Raw genomic sequence first — 13,965 nt, forward strand, 5'->3', positions numbered from 1 at the left:
CATAATGCATTTTATTTGAATATTGAAAGAAAAAAAATCTAATTACAATTTCAGAACTCCGAATCCACAGAGTTTGTGCTCTGTGTTAAAAAAAGAAAGCTCTTCAGCCAATATTAATAGCCCAACAGGTTCAAATCCATGTCATATACACTGAAATGGCAAGCAAGTCAACAACTACTTTATGTTTTTATAGAAATAAAGCCTTTCTAAACAATGAACGGTCACGGCATGCGAGGTGGCACCAGGAGACACAGCAAAGGTGAATGTGAAATGTGTCCATGAAAATTTTATAAGAGTACCACTGAGCTCCATGGAAATAAGTAAGCACCTTTGTTGTCATACTGACTGTGAAGCTGCAATTTTAATTACTTGTCACACATGATCTCATGAGTATGCAGTTCATTTCCGCTGTTTTCCTAGTAATTGCATATCTCATAAGGGACAATTTGGTTCAATCCAGAACAGAAATAAGGTAAAGAGAAACGCATGTGAGGAGAGAAAAATGGAATTACAGAAAAAAGTTCTCACTAAATGAAATCCTAGAGCACAAGTAACAGCACAAATAAAAAAAACAAAACATATTAAGAATAAATGAAATTGGCAAGACTGGCTTAAGTGCAATATTTTACATTCACTATTGCTTAGACTAACATGACTTCAAATTCAATGTCTTCAATAACGATCATCAACTCGGTAATGTCATGAATAGTATCTGGACTTGACACTGTCTTATATATTCGCTGCAAGATTTTTACAACTTTATCAAATCAATGTTCAAATTAAACCAATTAAAACAAACTGTTGAATCCATTTAAGAGATTTGAAATTCTCAAAACAATAAACTTAAAATTCTAACAGCATGAAACAAAGCCCGTTTCAGCAAGCTTTCAAGACTTTTTATAGATACAACATAAATACTCGCGTAGAGGTACAGCAATTCCCTGATAATTGTATCAAGAAACTGCTCAAAGATAACAGGGGCATGAACTGTTTCTTTTCATCTCATCCCTAATACACTCTAAAAGACCCCCACTCCAACCTGAGGTACCTAATAAGTGAAACTATGCCCAATCCCCAAACATTACAGGATAATCACACAGAAACTACAAGCCTCTTCCCTCTTCCTGTTATTTCTAAACAACAAGGTTAACCATATAATGGAAAAAGTGCCTAATACAGTTAAAAGGACAAATTCCAATTAAAGTCTCAACAAATTCTATTCAGTCACTTTTGGTTCCAGTCCCTTGATCATTTAGACAACAAAACCATTATTCCAAAGAACCCCTCTATTCCAGTTCTGTAGTCTCAAACTGAAGATGATCAAAAAGCAATGGCTTTTAAAATGTTACAAATGGTTTATATGAAGTAAAGATGAGGATTCAGCCAGCAACTGTTTTCAAAATAACAGGAAGTGAAGGTTTGTGAGGTTCACAAGCAGAGAAAGAGATACGCTGAATAATTGAGAAGAAAACTGAAAGCTTGGCTGAGAAAGCCTGTAATGTCCAAAGAACTTGTCCTCAGAGGGCTTGTAAGTACGAAGTGTCTTGCTACTGGAAGGTGTTCTCAGGTTGCTGGGTTGCAGTGTGCACCCAGGAAGGCAGCATGTTTGAAGTGGCCAGCGTACTTGAAGACTGATGACTCAGTGTTTGGAGAGCCCTGATGTGCTTTGAGGTCCCAATCCATCATAATCTTCTTACAGCTACCAAAATGCTTACAAAAGAGAAGCAATGCGAATAATATACAAGGCTCACTATGGAAAGCAGGAGCTAAGCGTCTCTCTCTAGAGACAGTGGATCTTGAAAATCAAAACAATGCAAATATTGCAGTGTGTCACTTCAAAAGACTGAAAAGGTCATGCATGACAAGTTGAAGCATTCCACAAAATTGTACCAACAATTCTACCTGGCTAGTTAGCCATCAGTGGAAATGCTCTAAAAGTATATTTCATTTTTTTTAAATTGTTATACAAAAAATACTCTTAGATTACGGCTTCTGTGAAGGGCTAATCATACATGAAAAAACCTCCAATCAGTTACAAAAAGGCTGTCACTCTTGCGCTGTATGTAGTTAATAGTGATGACAATAAGTGACAAATTACAGACAGCTTGCTCCGTTTCAAATCATAATAGATATGATTTATTCTCCATTAACTCTGGAGGAAAGAAGGATCTAATTTATCTGGCCTCTCTGCACAACCTTAAGACGTTGTGGTCTTTATTGGATATGTTGAACATTTCAAATATTTTAAAAGATAATGTGAGACATGATTATAATCATTAATACAGGTCCTCGGACACATTATGCATCTATTTAAAGCACACATCGTGCTGCTTCCCGTTTTCCGTATTTTTCGTCATTGTTTGGGATTTGTTGACTAGTAAAGATTTTAGCCAGTTTTGAACAACTCAACACAGGAGTTTTCTCCTTTTTAGAAGTACAAGATTACTTCTCCAAAATAAAGGACTATATTTTAGGCAGAGGTCAATGTAGAAAGGAAACGGACAATACAAAATAACCCTTTACCCTTTATCAATGCCAAAGGTACCTTGCTGTTCATTCCACCTCTGACGCCAAAGGGCAGAGCAGATTACTTCGGGATGTAAATTGATTGCTACATTGTAGTGCTTTTCTGTTACACCGGAACAAGCCGCCAGATTGCACATGAGGATCGCAATACAAATGCTGCCTAACCTTGCAACGCAAGTCAACTAATCTAGTTACTGATTTGCAGACAGACGTGACCGCCTCTGAAACCTGTAACATTAACCGGCAAACAGTGGGGACAGCGACTGTATCGGCACCAAACAAGCAGTGCAGCTTTCAATTTTAGCATTAATTTCCCTCTTCATCATGCTACTCCTGCGGCCTGACAAGAGGATTATGGTAAATGGACAACCTACACATTTCAATCAGTGATTCATTTAGCAATGCACAGACCAACAACGAAGAAATGAAGTGGAAAGGAACAAGCAGCAGCCAGCCACCTTTAACTTTGACAGTAGCTAAACAAGGATGCACCTCATACCAAGTCTGGATGTCTCAGCATCCGACTAAAAAAAACAAACTTTAAACATGCACAACTTAAAATGTCTTGCACATAAAACAAGAGAATTATATTTACTTAGGATTACTTTAAAGTTTGAACTGTTCTACACACTAGATCGTGCTTCATTAAACACTGTGTCAGACATCTCAGAAGAGATGCATTGGTTGGTCATACTACAAAAAGAGGTCAAAACTATACTGCTGTTATATTAGACACTAATATTAGTCTGTCACATCTGTCTCAGTATAAATAGGTCAAAACCCTCTGGAAATGGAAACTGCACACACATTATATTCATCCATCTCTTCTAGTAAACAGTGCAATTAAGCAGAATTTAGAGTAAATTTTCTGGCAGATTAAATTTGAACTCACTAGCAATGTTCCATGTTTAACCCTTCCTTCATAGTGGCAACTTTTGACTCTCCACCACATAATGACCCCATTAGAACAGCCCATGTATCAAGCCCAGCAACCCCTTCTGACAGTTATTTACATTTATGTGAGTTAAAGAAAGATCAAAAACACAAATAAATAAGTAAACACAATTAGGGAATACTTCAGAGAATTTCTAAATGCAATTACCATCCTGTACAATGTTTTTCAAGTAATATTAGTCCCGCAGCAACCTACAGAGGAAAAGATAAATCATATTGTACATATTTTATAATATAAGATTTCAATCAGAAAGCTGCCTTTGTTTTGCAATAGTTAATTAGCTCTCTATTAAGGTAGAAACTGACCATTTTGTAAATGAGTGTAGAAGAAGATATGAAAACCGTATCATTATAACCCAACCAAATTGGTTTAGCAATTCAAAAATCCCAAAATGGCCCAACACAATAACTGTATGGAATCAGCACCCGCAACCAACAACAGATATCAAAAGCATGGTGTGATACACAGTACCTGGAAATACTGCAATGTGATTGGTAAAATTAGTTGACCTAAGAAATCTATTAATTTTGCATAATCTGGACAGGGTTAGTTCATAAATGTTTCTGTGATGGGTCTCCAGAGATATAAAAAGCATAACAAAAATCTAATGGCAATAAAATCAAATCAAATATTAGGGAAAGCAATATTTTTATACACTTCAATTAAACCATTGTAGAATTAAATTAATGTAACTATTTTTACATACTTTATGAAGATGTGTTAGCATGCACAGACTTTGAATAAAATTGCAGTTACAGCTCATTATAATAAGTACTTTACATCATAAAAGATTTATTGTGTGCGTCGTGTCTGATGTTCTATTTAGCCTCTCACAGTCCCATTTCCTGAGACAAAGAGAAAATCTATGCCTTACAGACTGGATCTTTTTTCTGCCCAGCATTACATGATACTATGTGATATATGCTTACAAATTAATTGCAAACTTTTTGCAATATCAACCTCAACATTTAAAGTGAAAACACAGATTTATTTCAATTCCTAGACTACAGACTACATTTCTAATGTTCACAAATTCTGTATGTTTTATGCAATTTTCTGTAAGAAATATATAGCAATGCGGGACTTCTGTGTTACAATCCAGCTTCGAATAGTTTAGAGACAAATAAGATACTAAAGCACAATGACATGGAAGGAGACATCCCAACTCAAAATGTCACAGTCTTGAATTTCTGAAACTGGTACTGAAACTTGGCACTTTAAACTTTGTCAAAAAATCTGATCCCTATCTAAATAACAGAACATGGTATGTCGCAGAGAAAATGATTTGTAAAGTGATTGTACAGTAAATGACATTTCCAACAACTACTTTGATTAAAAATATAAAGTGATATATTGATATGGATATACATTATAAATTGATTAATGAAATTAAATTGATAATGAAATCCAGACATTGGATGTTAACACTGCATTTCAATTCAAAGTAATAACATTCCTAAATAAATACTACAGAATGTTCTATTTCATTATACAAATCATTGTTTGTCATCAATACTCCAGGTTTTTATGATACATATTTGTACACTTCTTTCAAACAGCATGGATTGTGGATTTTTAAATTAATATATGCTGACTTCAACAAGGTTCCCCCCCCCATGTACAAATACTGTATTTAAGGAAGCCTCTGTATTGAATCCAACTTTACATATTTCCATTGCTCTCTGTAATTGCCTGCCCAAATTCTCTATTTCACGGTTCACAGCCCCGGTATAACTTCAGAATGTGTCAGGAGGAAGTAATACAGCAATTAAATGTGCAAGTTATTAAATGGCAATAAGAGGAAATCCTAAATTAGGATGGAAAATCTAAAATGTCTTAAATATTCAAGTTGCAGGAAAATAAACATTAAAAGAATAAATCTGTCGTCGTCTGTGTTTGCTAACCACTAAATGGCCAGACAAAAGCATTTTCCTAAAGCCTAGAGCAATCATATTTTACACGTTTATTTAAAAAAGAGCTGTCAGCAGTTTTTTCACAGTTAAATTTAGTTAATCATGAACGTGCACTGTAGAGCTGAAATCTACACAGATTCCATAAGCCAGGTAGCAAAGTTCAAATCCCTAGTCAGAATTAATGTATGTTTATAAGGAGATGGAAAGCAAAAAAAGCTTGTACTTCAATTCAAAATGTGTTCTAACCCACACAGACATTCTCCTAACCTTAAACATAATGCAAAATAAGGAGTTTTTATCTTTGCTTTTTAACTATTGTATTGTGCAGTAGTTTCAGCACAGAATCATTGGTTGGAAGTGAAGTATGTGATTACATTCTTATTTTCAGTTAACACTAGTTTTCTTTATCACAACATTTAAATGCATACATGTAGAGAAAGTGAGATATTCAAAAAAAGAACAGCATTATACTCTTACTTTTCTATGCCTCAGTAAGATCCTTTCAGCTTTCTTTATTCTTTGAAAAAAGTAAAAAGCAGGATTGCTTAAGTACAGAATTCAGTGTGATACATGACATGAGTATTTTACTTACAAAGAAACTGCAGGCAAGAGTAGAAAATGATAAAACACCCAAGACAATTAATAAAGTACAGCGGTAGGATCTATCTCTCTCTGTACTTTTTGCACACTCTAGAAGAACTCCTTCTATTCTCAACAGGTTGAAAAATACTTTTTTTTCCTGCAAGCATACAGAGCCCCAGTCTTTATATCAGTCTTTTTATAGGTACAGCTAATGCTGTATAAAAGTTTCTGGATGACGTGGGTTACTTTAAGCAAATTAAACCCAAACAGGTTCTTAATGCTGTTAAGAAAATTAAATCAGTGACGTTAGCAAGTTAAATTTGCCTATAGCATCCAAAGAGCGGCTCTCCACACTGACATTGCGAGCCCGTTAGGTCTTTCCTTCAATGAATTGTGGTTATAAAATATACATCATCTGACAACCACAATTCCATATCAGCGAATTCATATCTATCAATGACAAACCTAGTTTTTGTTGGCCTTCTGTATCGTTAAATTGAACTTTAATTAAATTAGCCTGGCTAATTATGAAGGTCTAAATCAATCATTTAGTCAATAATAAAACCTAAGCATATGCTTTCTCAAAGTTCCAGCTGCCATTAATAATAAAGGACTGGAATGCACTTTCATGAAATAAGAAGTTTAAGAGGGTATGAATTATTGAAAATTAAGTTACCACAATTTATTTGGTTTAGATACTTGGGAGACTCTCAGATGATCTATGGATGTTCAAGTAGAAAATACGTAAATCTGTGTAGTTTCTTCATGAGTGTAACCTTTGGTTAAATGAACACTTCAAAAACCTAAGTGCCCCCAATTCTCCTAAGTAAGACCCAATGTTTCTCACTCAACTAACACAGGTTTGCGATGTTACGGCTGGCTGCTCACACAACAGATTCACTGCAGAGCTTGGTCTTTTGTCTAAATAATTTTAAAAATGTGCAACATTGTTTAGATGAAAAATAATTTAAGTATCACCCAGAAATATAAAATTAGCATAAGGGTTGTTGTTTTTAAGAAACTCACAGGATTTTGATTACATTAAAGAAATATTCTGGGAGGGAAAGGATATTTATAATGCACGAGTTATGGTAATTTCTGAGATTAATTCTAATGTCAAAATACAGCAATGAAGAGAGAAAAATTCTCAATGTGTGGGATGCACGATATATTTCGCTTTCACTTTATTTTATAATAATCCTTACAGACTTTGATGGAAATATTAATTCCTTTGATGAAGTAAACAAAAAAGAAGAACATCACAAACCAAATATTTATTAAGATGGGTGTACAATAAGCTACTTTTCCTCTTACTTTATGCATACTGTTACAGATGAAATAACAAACAAAACACAGAATGCATTTCCATTTCTTACCAATACTGAAAACATTCCAAGTCCTGATTTGTTTTTTGTTGGTGGCAGTAAATACCTTGATTCTGCCAATTACTTGTGTGTCTTTAAGTGTTGACTTTGTTCAATTTTCTACATTTTCTGTGAGTGAAACTTAAAAAGATCTTCTGAGACCTATCCTGTTAGTGCACATGTAAGATACTACTGGGCACAGAGATGCTTTCCAAGTAAACAAAATGAGATCTCAATGGAAAATATCAGATAATCATTTTCTTTAAAATATTGTTGTACAGGTTATTCACTTTCATTTATACTAGCAACTACGTTTTTCAATGCCTTATGCACTAATTTTTTACTCGCATCACATTTTTATACTGAACTTATTTTTGCTCAGTATCTTAGCAGAAATCCCAGTGCAAAGCTAAACTTCAGAAATTCCTGGTGGCTACAGTACCAATTCTAACTATGTGGGCCCCTGTGCTGTGAGAGCATTAATTTTCATAGCACACAGCATTATTGCTCAAGCACAGAACAACTATTGTGCACTGAGTCACACCCTGAATTTCAAGCTAAAGCATAGTCACTGAAGACAATTGAGCACTGCACTGGAGCTGGAGAATGTAACACATGTAGGGATGAATCCAGCACTGAAATGCTGTGAATATTCAGGTCATTTCCTCTACTCCACTTTGATTTGGCAAAAGTGGGAAACCCACAAGTTTAGCTAAAGGGTTTCTTCATCTGCACGTGGAAATAATTTAATCCTGGCAAGACCATGACTTGAGCTTAACCTCCTTGACAATCCCAAATGCCTTATTGCCTTCATCACAAACCCACATAGAGATAACAGAGAAATATTATACATGGTTCCAGGCTCCAAAAGACAAACACTGAAGAAATGCAAATTTGAATAGTTTACAATTTACAGGGTTTCTCACACTGAATTTAAAAATGCAAATATGTCCTTGAAAAAACACTGTTTAAAGGGGAACTACAATCTTATTTTAATATTTTGGTGTTAGACGGAATTGGCACTGATGACTGCATTTCAAATGACAATGAATGTAAAAATGTACACAGTAACTTGCAAAACATCCAATTTACAGTACATCACAAAATAGACAAAATATCCAGGTATGCGCAGCTCCATATTCCACGATTCAGAATGAGACAACCACACTCCAGGGAGGTGAAGCGGCCTTATTACATTGTAAACAAGCAGGCTTGTAAATACATCTCTTTTAGCATCCAGGTGGATGCTGCACATTAGTGGTGGTGGAGGGGAGTCCCCATTACCTGTAAAGCGCTTTGAGTGGAGTGTCCAGAAAAGCACTATATAAGTGTAAGCAATTATTATTATTTTAATCCAATAGAAATATTGCTCACAACGTCGAGACACTTTTGCCAATAAATATAACTGGTTAACTCTGCGTGCATATCACGTTGGAACATTTCTGCAGTGAAATGTCTGCTGCACAACCAGTACTTATTTCACGTTGCAATTCGTGCAAAATCTCACTCTCGCCCCTGGGGAGACCAGCTGTTTGTGATAACACGGCGACTATATAGTACTTTCACCAAGTTCACAATTTTGTGCTTAATTCAGAATTTGTCAAATTTCGGTATACCACCAATTTGTTACCAAACAATAACAACTGGTCAGAGATGTTGGGACTGCAGTTCTCCTTTGATAAGGGATACATGTACAATAACACTACTCAAATCTACAGTTCCAACGGCTTCCAAGTTTGGAAAACTTCAACTACAGCCTACAGGAAATTAATTAGATTTGATCCATAAAAAAAAAAATATATATATATAAATCTAGCAAAAACACAAGCAGATTTTAAATGAGTTGAAGAACCTTGTGGAGCCCATGGCAACCATTATTTAAGGGAAAACAACACATTGGGCACAACCCCATCCCACACAGCTTTTTCCTGTTGAAGAGCCAGGCTTTACAATATTATAGCTGAAAGGTAACAGGATATGAACCCCTTACCCACTCCCGGACTGGGTTCTTAAGAGGAAACTTTACAGTTGATGTATATAAACTGTCAAAGGGAGTGGTCCAATAAATATAGAAAACACATCTGATAGGTTATTCAGAACAGAATTCACAACATGGTTACACAGAAGGTGGAAAGGTTTGCCCTTTCTTGTTAAAGGCACCGAAAATGTAAACTAAACATATAAAGAAAAAGCTAAGCTATAATTTCTGATAAATTATTTTGAATTTTGAAATCACAAGGGAAAATTTTAAAACTAATGAGTTCTGTGAACTTCGCATTGTGAAAAGGGCACTACTTTACAAAAAACAATAAAATTAATCAGAAATTATTTTCGTAGAATCATTTAGCTTAATGTTACAAATACTGAAATGAGGCAAAGTGGGTTTAGAAAAAATACATAAAAACAAAAATGTTTATTGCAAAAAGATAAAATGAGACTTGATATTTAGCCTGAGCAACAAAACATATTTAATTGGAAAGCATTTAACCTGGCTAAAATGCAATTCGTGTGAAATGTAAAGGTTAAATCATTCCTGAGGGAGGTTTAACCTTTTGTGTTCAGCGTAAACCTGGGTTCCTTCCTCTCCCCATGTGCCTTGCCTGTCTTTTACACTAATAGATGTTCCTTATGAGAATCCTGTTTATTTTAGGATGTATCTAGCAAACATCTAAGGAGTTGTTGCACATTCTGTAGCAATCCAAGATGTATCTTCTTTTCAGTCTTGATTAAAGTTTAATTCTTTTTTTATCATGGGTTGTTAAAGATACAGTCCACCACCACCAAAAAAAAAGCCCACAGTGCAATTCCTTGACACTTCTTTGAATACAGCATTATGATTTATGAGCAGTGTTGTGAATGCTGATATACATAACAGCTGGAATGCTTTAATGTTGATGCCTACCAAAGTGAGAATAGGCCCGACAATGAAAGACTCCAGAATGAAATGCAGAATAACAGAAAAATAAAGCAATTTTAGCCTAAAGCCTTAGTGTGATAGACCTGAAGTACATATCTTAAGTAATGAGTCCCTTCATTGAATTACATGTAGCAAAGCATTAAAAACCAAAAAAGTAGGAAAATCTAATAAAACCAAAGTTGTTGATGAAAATAAACCATTTTAATTCAAGGCAGTAATGATTTATTTAGATTGTAAAGAGCAAACAAAAGTACAAAACACCATCAATCACCATGAAACATATTCACTAGATTCTCTATCAATGGTGAACACTAAGGTATTTGTACCCAAAAGACAATTGCAGATTTGAACAAAGGGATGTTATATGGATCACTCAAAGGTAATTAACTCTAAATTTCACTTAAATAGTCACATAGAGCTATAGTTTCATATTCAAATAATTTAAACAGCCACATAAAGTTAAATAAAACATTAAATACAATTAGATGTCAGTGATGGTCTTTCTTTAAATGGCAAAAAAAAAAGTTTTTCTTCACGTGAAGCTGAAGGATACTGCACTGGAAATTCATGCCTCAGTCTGAGCTGCTATCAAACACCTTTCTCTATGGACATGTAAATAAATGAGTGATTATGGAAATATAAATTGAAAGCGATCTCGGTAAATCTGGGCTGTCCTCGTTTCAATTATATGCTCCAAACAAAACCTGCCGCAGAAGATAATGATGCTTCTTAAAGCCAAGCTGATAGAAATGGGGGTGAGATGGAGTCACCTGCAGCTCCCAGCTGCTCTTCTTCCATCGAGCGCCCCAGCATTTCTCCTCTTTAGCCCTTATTAATGAAAACCAATTAATAGCGCGGTGCAAATACGGGATGTTCCAGGAGAAAGAAAGAGAGCACAGCAAGGAAGCGGTGCTTCCAGCGTTATTGGCCTGTGGCTGCTTCACTTTACAAAGACCTTCTTTTCTGATAGCTGCTCAGAGCTCCCAGTCAGCCAAGTTCATATTAAACATGCGCTCCTTTTATTCCAGTTCATGCAAATTGACTGCTGCTTTCTCTTTGAATAGAATCCCAGCGCAAGGCCCTGCCTTCATTGAAAATGAAATGTTTACTTTCAGCTTGGCAATACTACATTCCTATGGCAACTTAAAAGCATTGCTGTTTAATGAGCCCCCAACAAGTGAGGGAAGCCGGCTATAACAAAGACCCACACCAGTTTTGAAAGAATGCTTTTTAACCTCAAGTGGAAACGCAGGCAATGAAGGAAAAAAAATCTTAATCTTTCAGTGATCTTGGAAATGAAACAAAGAAAAAGATGCAAGCCCCCCACTTCTACTAACAATACCACAGTCGCAATTAAACGCAAACACATTTAAGGTAATTTGAGATACAGTGTATGGTCACATTAGTCCTGATACATTTGTGTTCTGGTTCATTAGCATCTGCGTATGTAAGGATGTTTTTTATGTCTGAGTGCCTTAATGTACCTAGCTCTTAAAGGACCATATAAATAGTTTTTTAGGCTTCAGATCATATAAGGAGCTCTTGAGTGGTTAAAATGGGAAGAGGTACCTGTAAGCAAAGCCCTGATCTGACTCTGAACTGTGTCACTGTCCAGCTGTGAACACGATCCCCCTGGCAGTGGTGCACACCTGGCAGCAGGCACCAATAAGCTTGCTGTACTAGCAGTGGTAGCTGCACCTGTTCTTTCTCTGATGTGCCAGCTCTTTCATGGGCACTGTGGGCTCACAGTCTGATCTGACAGCGCACGTGCCAGAAGATGCATGTGCTGTTATCCTTGCCTCTCTTGTGCTAGAACACAGGTTGCAGCAGTCACTAAATGACTTCAGGAATGGGGACTCTACACGGGGGGAGAGGAAAAGGAAAAATGAAACAGCATTTGCAGATGTGGTTACCTCTCATCAGCAGGCATTGGCACCACCAGCCCACAAATCACGGTTCCCCAGTTACAGCATTTTTCAAGCCTAATTCATGTGGCATTTTAGATGACTTGCATTGGATTTGTTACAATGTCTCTAGGGCTCCATGACTCTGAGACACTGGGCATCGTGATCCACTATCCTGAGGCTCCTGGTTCTCTGTTCCTTTCTTCCTGACTACAGGTCTCTTTATTCTCACTGCTCCCTTCTCACTCTCAGCAACTTGAGCTTCAGCTGTAGGGAAAGTCATCCCAGCTCTAACACCAAGAGAGGGGTCTTCACACACACCTACAGTACCATCTCTTGGTATCACAATATTGTGGGACATTTTTCAGTCTAGATTCCAAGATTTTATCTGTAAATCAAACTATAGATGAGACCGGTTTTGACAAACAGCTAACATTTCTGGACTTCTTTCTCCATTTCTTGAACCTCTCCTGAGGCTAGGAGCTGTCTACTCTCTTAATGCCTAGTCTCAGGTGAAACACTACGGTGTTTCCTAAGAAACCCGATTCTCATGGAGGTGTTATCGCCCCTGTGGACGTCCTCCAAGAACCACTGGGCTGCCAATCTGCAAACTTTTTGATACAATATTAAGAGCGATTTGAAGACACATTGCTGAGCATACTATCTCAGCTGGAAGACACATCAGGCTAATAATGGCAAAAGACAAAAGATATATTTGAGAAGAATGAAATACGCAGAGAGGTCTTATAAAACACTTGTCTACATTTATCAAACCACTGACACATCAATATAAAAAATAAGAAATGAGCAGGGCTTTCTTTCTTCAGTTAAAAATAGTAATATTACTGAAACTTAACAGAAACTGAGAAAATTCTGTACAATTGCACACAAATTCACTCCAAATAAACCTCTCCTATTGTGTCTAAAGATTCAAAAGCAAAATATAGAGTACAACTTCTCATACAGTATGTGCGAAGTTTTAAAACTTAAAATGTGGGTGGTGCTCACACTTTTCTGTTTAGCTTGTTGTTGTGTTTTAAGCCAGCAGTAATGAGATGTTTACAGTGGCAGTGACTGGTATTTTTCTATTCTTCTGAGCTAGACCTACACTTTCAATGCCATGACTCATTTTTATGGGTAATGAATTTCTACTTGAGAACTGTAATGATTATATAAGAGTCAATTCTCATGCCACAGAGTATATTAAACAAATTCTGTAATTCTTAACTCTTTATGACAGTGTATACATAAACTACTTAGGAGACTGCTATCAAAATGTAATAATATAATTACACTTTTTTTCTTTTTAAAATATAGGCTTCTTTATTAACTCTAAAGAACTGTTGTATGCTGTCACGGTGATAAGCTGATTATATCTCCTTTAACTGTGCTCTGCTGTTCAATATCTTTCATAGGCACTACATTCAAACAAAGAAAGAACAATATAAACAGAGTGCATAAGCATTCTGTGGTGCACTACAAAAACAGTACCAGCATTAAAAAATCCCTACCTCTGTTAATGAGGTTTACATACAAATGTTCTCTGGATGTACAAATACTATCAGACCTCTTCTGCTACTGTCGATTGATTATTAATGATCCTGGAGCAGCAGAATGAGAGGAACAACTAGTTGCAGACAAAGACAATATAGTGACAGGCGTGCCACTATCTGGGCTGCCAGTTTTCCCTGAGATAGGAGAATAAAATTAAGTCATGCTAAACTGTGAAATTAATGTCTGTGAGCAAGAAAAAAAAACTCCTTTTCTCCTGTGTAAATGAGATAAGAAAGGTGACTCATAACTT

At 36.0% G+C, this 13,965-nt stretch overlaps 1 protein-coding gene across 7 annotated transcripts in view; it reads right to left on the reverse strand.

The window, feature by feature from the left end:
* Positions 1 to 13,965, reverse strand: part of LOC148657083 (partitioning defective 3 homolog) — a 429,232-nt gene that overhangs the window by 220,183 nt on the left and 195,084 nt on the right. The gene's annotated exons all lie outside the window — the stretch shown is intronic.

The sequence above is a fragment of the Lepisosteus platostomus genome, chromosome 8 (assembly GCF_059453375.1).
Source record: "Lepisosteus platostomus isolate fLepPlt1 chromosome 8, fLepPlt1.hap1, whole genome shotgun sequence".
NCBI classification, from domain to species: Eukaryota; Metazoa; Chordata; class Actinopteri; order Semionotiformes; family Lepisosteidae; genus Lepisosteus; species Lepisosteus platostomus.